This window comes from Lolium perenne, chromosome 3, assembly GCF_019359855.2.
Source record: "Lolium perenne isolate Kyuss_39 chromosome 3, Kyuss_2.0, whole genome shotgun sequence".
Classification (NCBI taxonomy): domain Eukaryota; kingdom Viridiplantae; phylum Streptophyta; class Magnoliopsida; order Poales; family Poaceae; genus Lolium; species Lolium perenne.
Genome location: NC_067246.2, coordinates 139018737 through 139024736, shown reverse-complemented (window position 1 = coordinate 139024736; position 6000 = coordinate 139018737).

Here is a 6000-nt window from a genome sequence, read left to right as displayed (position 1 = left end):
CTAGTATCACCGTTGTGGTTCATGTTCGTAGGTAGATTAGATCTTACTCGAAAACCCTAAACCACGTAAAATATGCAAACCAAATTAGAGACGTCTAACTTGTTTTTGCAGGGTTTGGTGGTGTGATATGGCCATAATGTGATGATGAATATGTATGAGATGATCATTATTGTATTGTGGCAACCGGCAGGAGCCTTATGGTTATCTTTAAATTTCATGTTGAGTAGTATTTCAAAGAAGTTGTAATAGTTGCTACATGGGAGAACAATCATGAAGACGGTGCCGTTGACCTTGACGCTACGCCGACGATGATGGAGATCATGCCCGTTGATGATGGAGATCATGTCCGTGCTTTGGAGATGAAGATCAAAGGCGCAAAGACAAAGGGGCCATATCATATCACATATGAATTGCATGTGATGTTAATCCTTTTTATGCATCTTATTTTGCTTAGATCGCGACGGTAGCATTATAAGATGATCCCTCTCACTAAAATATCAAGATAATAAAGTGTTCATCCTTAGTAGCACCGTTGCTAAGACTTGTCGTTTCGAAGCATCTCGTGATGATCGGGTGTGATAGATTCAACAAGTGCATACAACGGGTGCAAGCCAGTTTTGCACAAGCGGATACTAAGGTTGCCTTGATGAGCCTAGCATGTACAGACATGGTCTCGGAACACGGGATACCGAAAGGTAGAGCATGAATCATATGATTGATATGATGAACACTTTGAGTGTTCGCCATTGAAGTTACATCTTTTCTCGTGATGATCGGACTTGGTGTGGTGGATTTGGTTCGTGTGATCACTAAGACAATTCGAGGGATATTGTTTTGAGTGGGAGTTCACCTAGATTTTTAATTTTGTTGAATTAAAATTTGAACTCAATTTGTCATAAACATTAGTCTAAACTATTGCAAATATATGTTGTAGATTATGGCGTCCCCATCAATCAATTTTAACCAGTTCCTAGAGAAAGAAAAGCTTAAGAGCAATGGTAGCAACTTCACTGACTGGTTCCGTCATGTGAGGATTTTTCTCGCTGGTGGAAACCTGCAATATGTGCTCGAAGCACCGCTAGGTGACCCTCCTGCAGAAACTGAAACTGATGAAGTAAAGAATGTTTACGAGACTCAGAAAACTCGATACTCTCAAGTTCAGTGTGCCATCCTATGCAGTCTGGAAGCCGATCTTCAAAAACGTTTTGAGCACCACGATCCTCATGAGTTGGTCAATGAGCTGAAAGCTATCCTTGAAACTCATGCGGCTGTGGAATGCTATGAAGCATCGAAACACTTCTTCAGTTGCATGATGGAAGAGGGCAACTCCGTTAGTGAGCACATGCTCATCATGACTGGGCATGCGAAGAAACTCAGTGACTTGGTAATAGTGATTCCTAACAGACTGGGATTAATCGTGTCCTTCAATCACTGCCACCTAGTTACAAGAACTTTGTGATGAACTACAATATGCAGAACATGAACAAAGAGTTACCTGAACTCTTCGCCATGCTGAAGTCTACTGAGATTGAGATAAAGAAAGAGCACCAAGTGTTGATGGTCAACAAGACCACCAGTTTCAAGAAGCAGGGCAAGTCTAAGGGAAAATTCAAGAAGGGTGGCAAGAAAGCTGTCGCGCCTCCTGTGAAGCCTAAGACTGGCCCCAAGCCTGATGCTGAGTGCTATTACTGCAAGGAGAAGGGACACTGGAAGCGTAATTGCTCCAAGTATTTGGCTGATCTGAAGAGCGGCCTTGTCAAGAAGAAGAAAGGTATATCTGATATACATGTTATAGATGTTTATCTTACTGGTTCTTGTACTAGTACCTGGGTATTTGATACTGGTTCGGTTGCTCATATTTGTAACTCGAAACAGGAACTACGGAATAAACGAAGACTATTGAAGGATGAAGTGACGATGCGCGTTGGAAATGGATCCAAGGTCGATGTGATCGCTGTCGGCACACTTCCTCTACATCTACCTTCGGGATTAGTTTTAAACCTCAATAATTGTTATTTTGTACCCGCGTTGAGCATGAACATTATATCTGGATCTTGTTTAATGCAAGACGGTTATTCATTCAAGTCTGAGAATAATGGTTGTTCTATTTTTATGAATAATATCTTTTATGGTCAAGCACCTGAGAAGAATGGTTTATTTCTATTAAATCTCGATAGTAGTGATACACATGTTCATAACATTGATGCTAAGCGAATTAAATTGAATGATAATTCTCTTATATGTGGCACTGTCGCCTTGGTCATATTGGAGTGAAACGCATGAAGAAACTCCATACCGATGGATTACTTGAATCACTTGACTTTGAGTCACTTGATAGATGCGAAGCATGTCTAATGGGAAAAAGGACTAAGACTCCATTCTCTGGTATTATGGAGCGAGCTACAGACTTATTGGAAATCATACATACCGATGTGTGCGGACCAATGAGTGTAGCCTCGCGCGGTGGTTATCGTTATGTTCTAACCTTCACAGATGATCTGAGTAGATATGGGTATATCTATTTCATGAAACATAAATCTAAAACTTTCGAGAAGTTTAAGGAATTCCAAAGTGAAGTAGAAAATCAACGTAACAAGAAGATTAAATTTATGCGATCTGATCGCGGAGGCGAATATCTGAGTTATGAGTTTAGCATGCATTTAAAGAAATGCAGAATACTTTCACAATTGACACCGCCGGGAACACCACAACGAAATGGTGTGTCCGAACGTCGTAATCTAACTCTCTTAGATATGGTTCGTTCTATGATGTCTCTTACTGATTTGCCATTATCATTTTGGAGTTATGCATTAGAGACAGCTGCATTCACTTTAAATAGGGCACAATCTAAATCCGTTGAAACGACACCGTATGAATTATGGTTTAATAAGAAACCTAAGCTGTCGTTCCTTATAGTTTGGGGTTGCGAAGCCTATGTAAAAAAGTTACAACCGGACAAGCTAGAACCCAAAGCGGATAAATGCGTCTTCATAGGATACCCTAAGGAAACTATAGGGTATACTTTCTATCACAGATCCGAAGGCAAAATCTTTGTTGCTAAGAACGGAACCTTTCTTGAGAAAGAATTTCTCACTAAAGAAGTGACTGGAAGAAAAGTAGAACTCGACGAGATTAATGAATCTTCTCTCGTTGATCAGAGTAGCGCAGTACCGGAAGTTGTTCCTGTGCCGCCTGCACCGGTAACAGAGGAAGCAAATGATAATGATCATGAAACTTCAAGCGAGATAGCTACTGAACCTCGCAGATCGACAAGGGAATGTGCCACTCCTGATTGGTTTGATCCTTGTCTAAATGTCATGATTGTGGACAACAATGATGAAGACCCTGCGACGTATGAAGAAGCGATGATGAGCCCAGATTCCAACAAATGGCAAAAGGCCATGAAATCCGAAATGGGATCCATGTATGATAACAAAGTATGGACTTTGGTAGACTTACCTGATAGCCGCAAGGCTGTCGAGAATAAATGGATCTTCAAAAGAAAAACAGATGCTGATGGTAATATTACTGTCTATAAAGCTCGACTTGTCGCAAAGGGTTTATGAAAAATTCAAGGTGTTGACTACGATGAGACTTTCTCACCTGTAGCGAAGCTAAAGTCTGTGAGGATTTTGTTAGCAATAGCTGCATTTTTCGATTATGAGATTTGGCAGATGGATGTCAAAACGGCGTTCCTTAATGGAGACATTGAGGAAGAGTTGTATATGGTACAACCCAAAGGTTTTGTCGATCCTAAAAATGCTGACAAGGTGTGCAAACTTCAGCGTTCAATTTATGGACTGAAGCAAGCATCCAAAAGTTGGAACCGACGCTTTGATAAGGTGATCAAAGATTTCGGGTTTATACAGTGTCATGGAGAGGCCTGTATTTACAAGAAAGTGAGTGGGAGCTCTGTAGCATTCCTGATATTATATGTAGGTGACATATTATTGATTGGGAATGATATAGAACTATTAAGCAGTGTAAAAGGTTATTTGAATAAAAGTTTTTCAATGAAAGACCTTGGTGAAGCATCGTACATTTTAGGCATCAAGATTTATAGAGATAGATCAAGACCCTTAATAGGGCTTCACAGAGTATATACCTGGATAAGATTCTAAAGAAGTTTAGAATGGACGAAAGTATGCAAGGGTTCTTACCTATGTTACCAGGTACGGTCTTGAGCAAAACTCAAGGTCTGGCTATGGCAGAAGAAAGAGAAAGGATGAATCAGATCCCCTACGCCTCGGTGATACGCGTACAGCACGCGACCGTTGGGAACCCCAAGAGGAAGGTGTGATGCGTACAGCGGCAAGTTTTCCCTCAGTAAGAAACCAAGGTTTATCGAACCAGTAGGAGCCAAGAAGCACGTTCAAGGTTGATGGCGGCGGAGTGTAGTGCGGCGCAACACCAGGGATTCCGGCGCCAACGTGGAACCTGCACAACACAACCAAGATACTTTGTCCCAACGTAACAGTGAGGTTGTCAATCTCACCGGCTTGCTGTAACAAAGGATTAGATGTATAGTGTGGATGATGATTGTTTGCAGAGAACAGTAGAACGAGTATTGCAGTTGATTGTATTCGATGTAAAAGAATGGACCGGGGTCCACAGTTCACTAGAGGTGTCTCTCCGATAAGAATAAGCATGTTGGGTGAACAAATTACAGTTGGGCAAATTGACAAATAAAGAGGGCATGACCATGCACATACATGTTATGATGAGTATTGTGAGATTTAATTGGGAATTACGACAAAGTACATAGACCGCTATCCAGCATGCATCTATGCCTAAAAAGTCCACCTTCAGGTTATCATCCGAACCCCCTCCAGTATTAAGTTGCAAACAACAGACAATTGCATTAAGTATGGTGTGTAATGTAATCAACAAATATATCCTTAGATATAGCATTGATGTTTTATCCCTAGTGGCAACAGCACATCCACAACCTTAGAGGTTTCTGTCACTCCCCCAGATTTAATGGAGGCATGAACCCACTATCGAGCATAAATACTCCCTCTTGGAGTTACAAGCAAAAACTTGGCCAGAGCCTCTACTAGTAACGGAGAGCATGCAAGATCATAAACAATACATAGATGATATTGATAATCAACATAACATAGCATTCATTATTCATCGGATCCCAACAAACACAACATGTAGCATTACAGATAGATGATCTTGATCATGTTAGGCAGCTCACAAGATCCAACAATGATAGCACAATTAGGAGAAGACGACCATCTAGCTACTGCTATGGACCCATAGTCCAGGGGTGAACTACTCACTCATCACTCCGGAGGCGACCATGGCGGTGAAGAGTCCTCCGGGAGATGATTCCCCTCTCCGGCAGGGTGCCGGAGCCGATCTCCTGAATCCCCCGAGATGGGATTGGCGGCGGCGGCGTCTCTGGAAGGTTTTCCGTATCGTGGCTCTCGGTATTGGAGTTATTCTCCACGAAGGCTTATGTAGGCGGAAGGGTAGGTCAGGGGGCGCCACGAGGGGCCCACACCACAGGCCGGCGCGGCCAGGGCCTGGTCCGCGCCGCCCTGGTGTGTGGCGGCCTCGTCGCCCCACTTCGTTTCCTCTCCGGACTTCTGGAAGCTTCGTGGAAAAATAAGATCCTGGGCGTTGATTTCGTCCAATTCCGAGAATATTTCCTTACTAGGATTTCTGAAACCAAAAATAGCAGAAAACAGCAACTGGCTCTTCGGCATCTCGTTAATAGGTTAGTGCCGGAAAATGCATAAATATGACATAAAGTATGCATAAAACATGTAGGTATCATCAATAAAGTAGCATGGAACATAAGAAATTATCGATACGTTGAAGACGTATCAGCATCCCCAAGCTTAGTTCCTGCTCGTCCCGAGTAGGTAAACGATAACAAAGATAATTTCTGAAGTGACATGTCATCATAATCTTGATCATACTATTGTAAGCACATGTAATGAATGCAGCGATTCGAAGCAATGTTAATGCAATGAGTAAACAATTGAA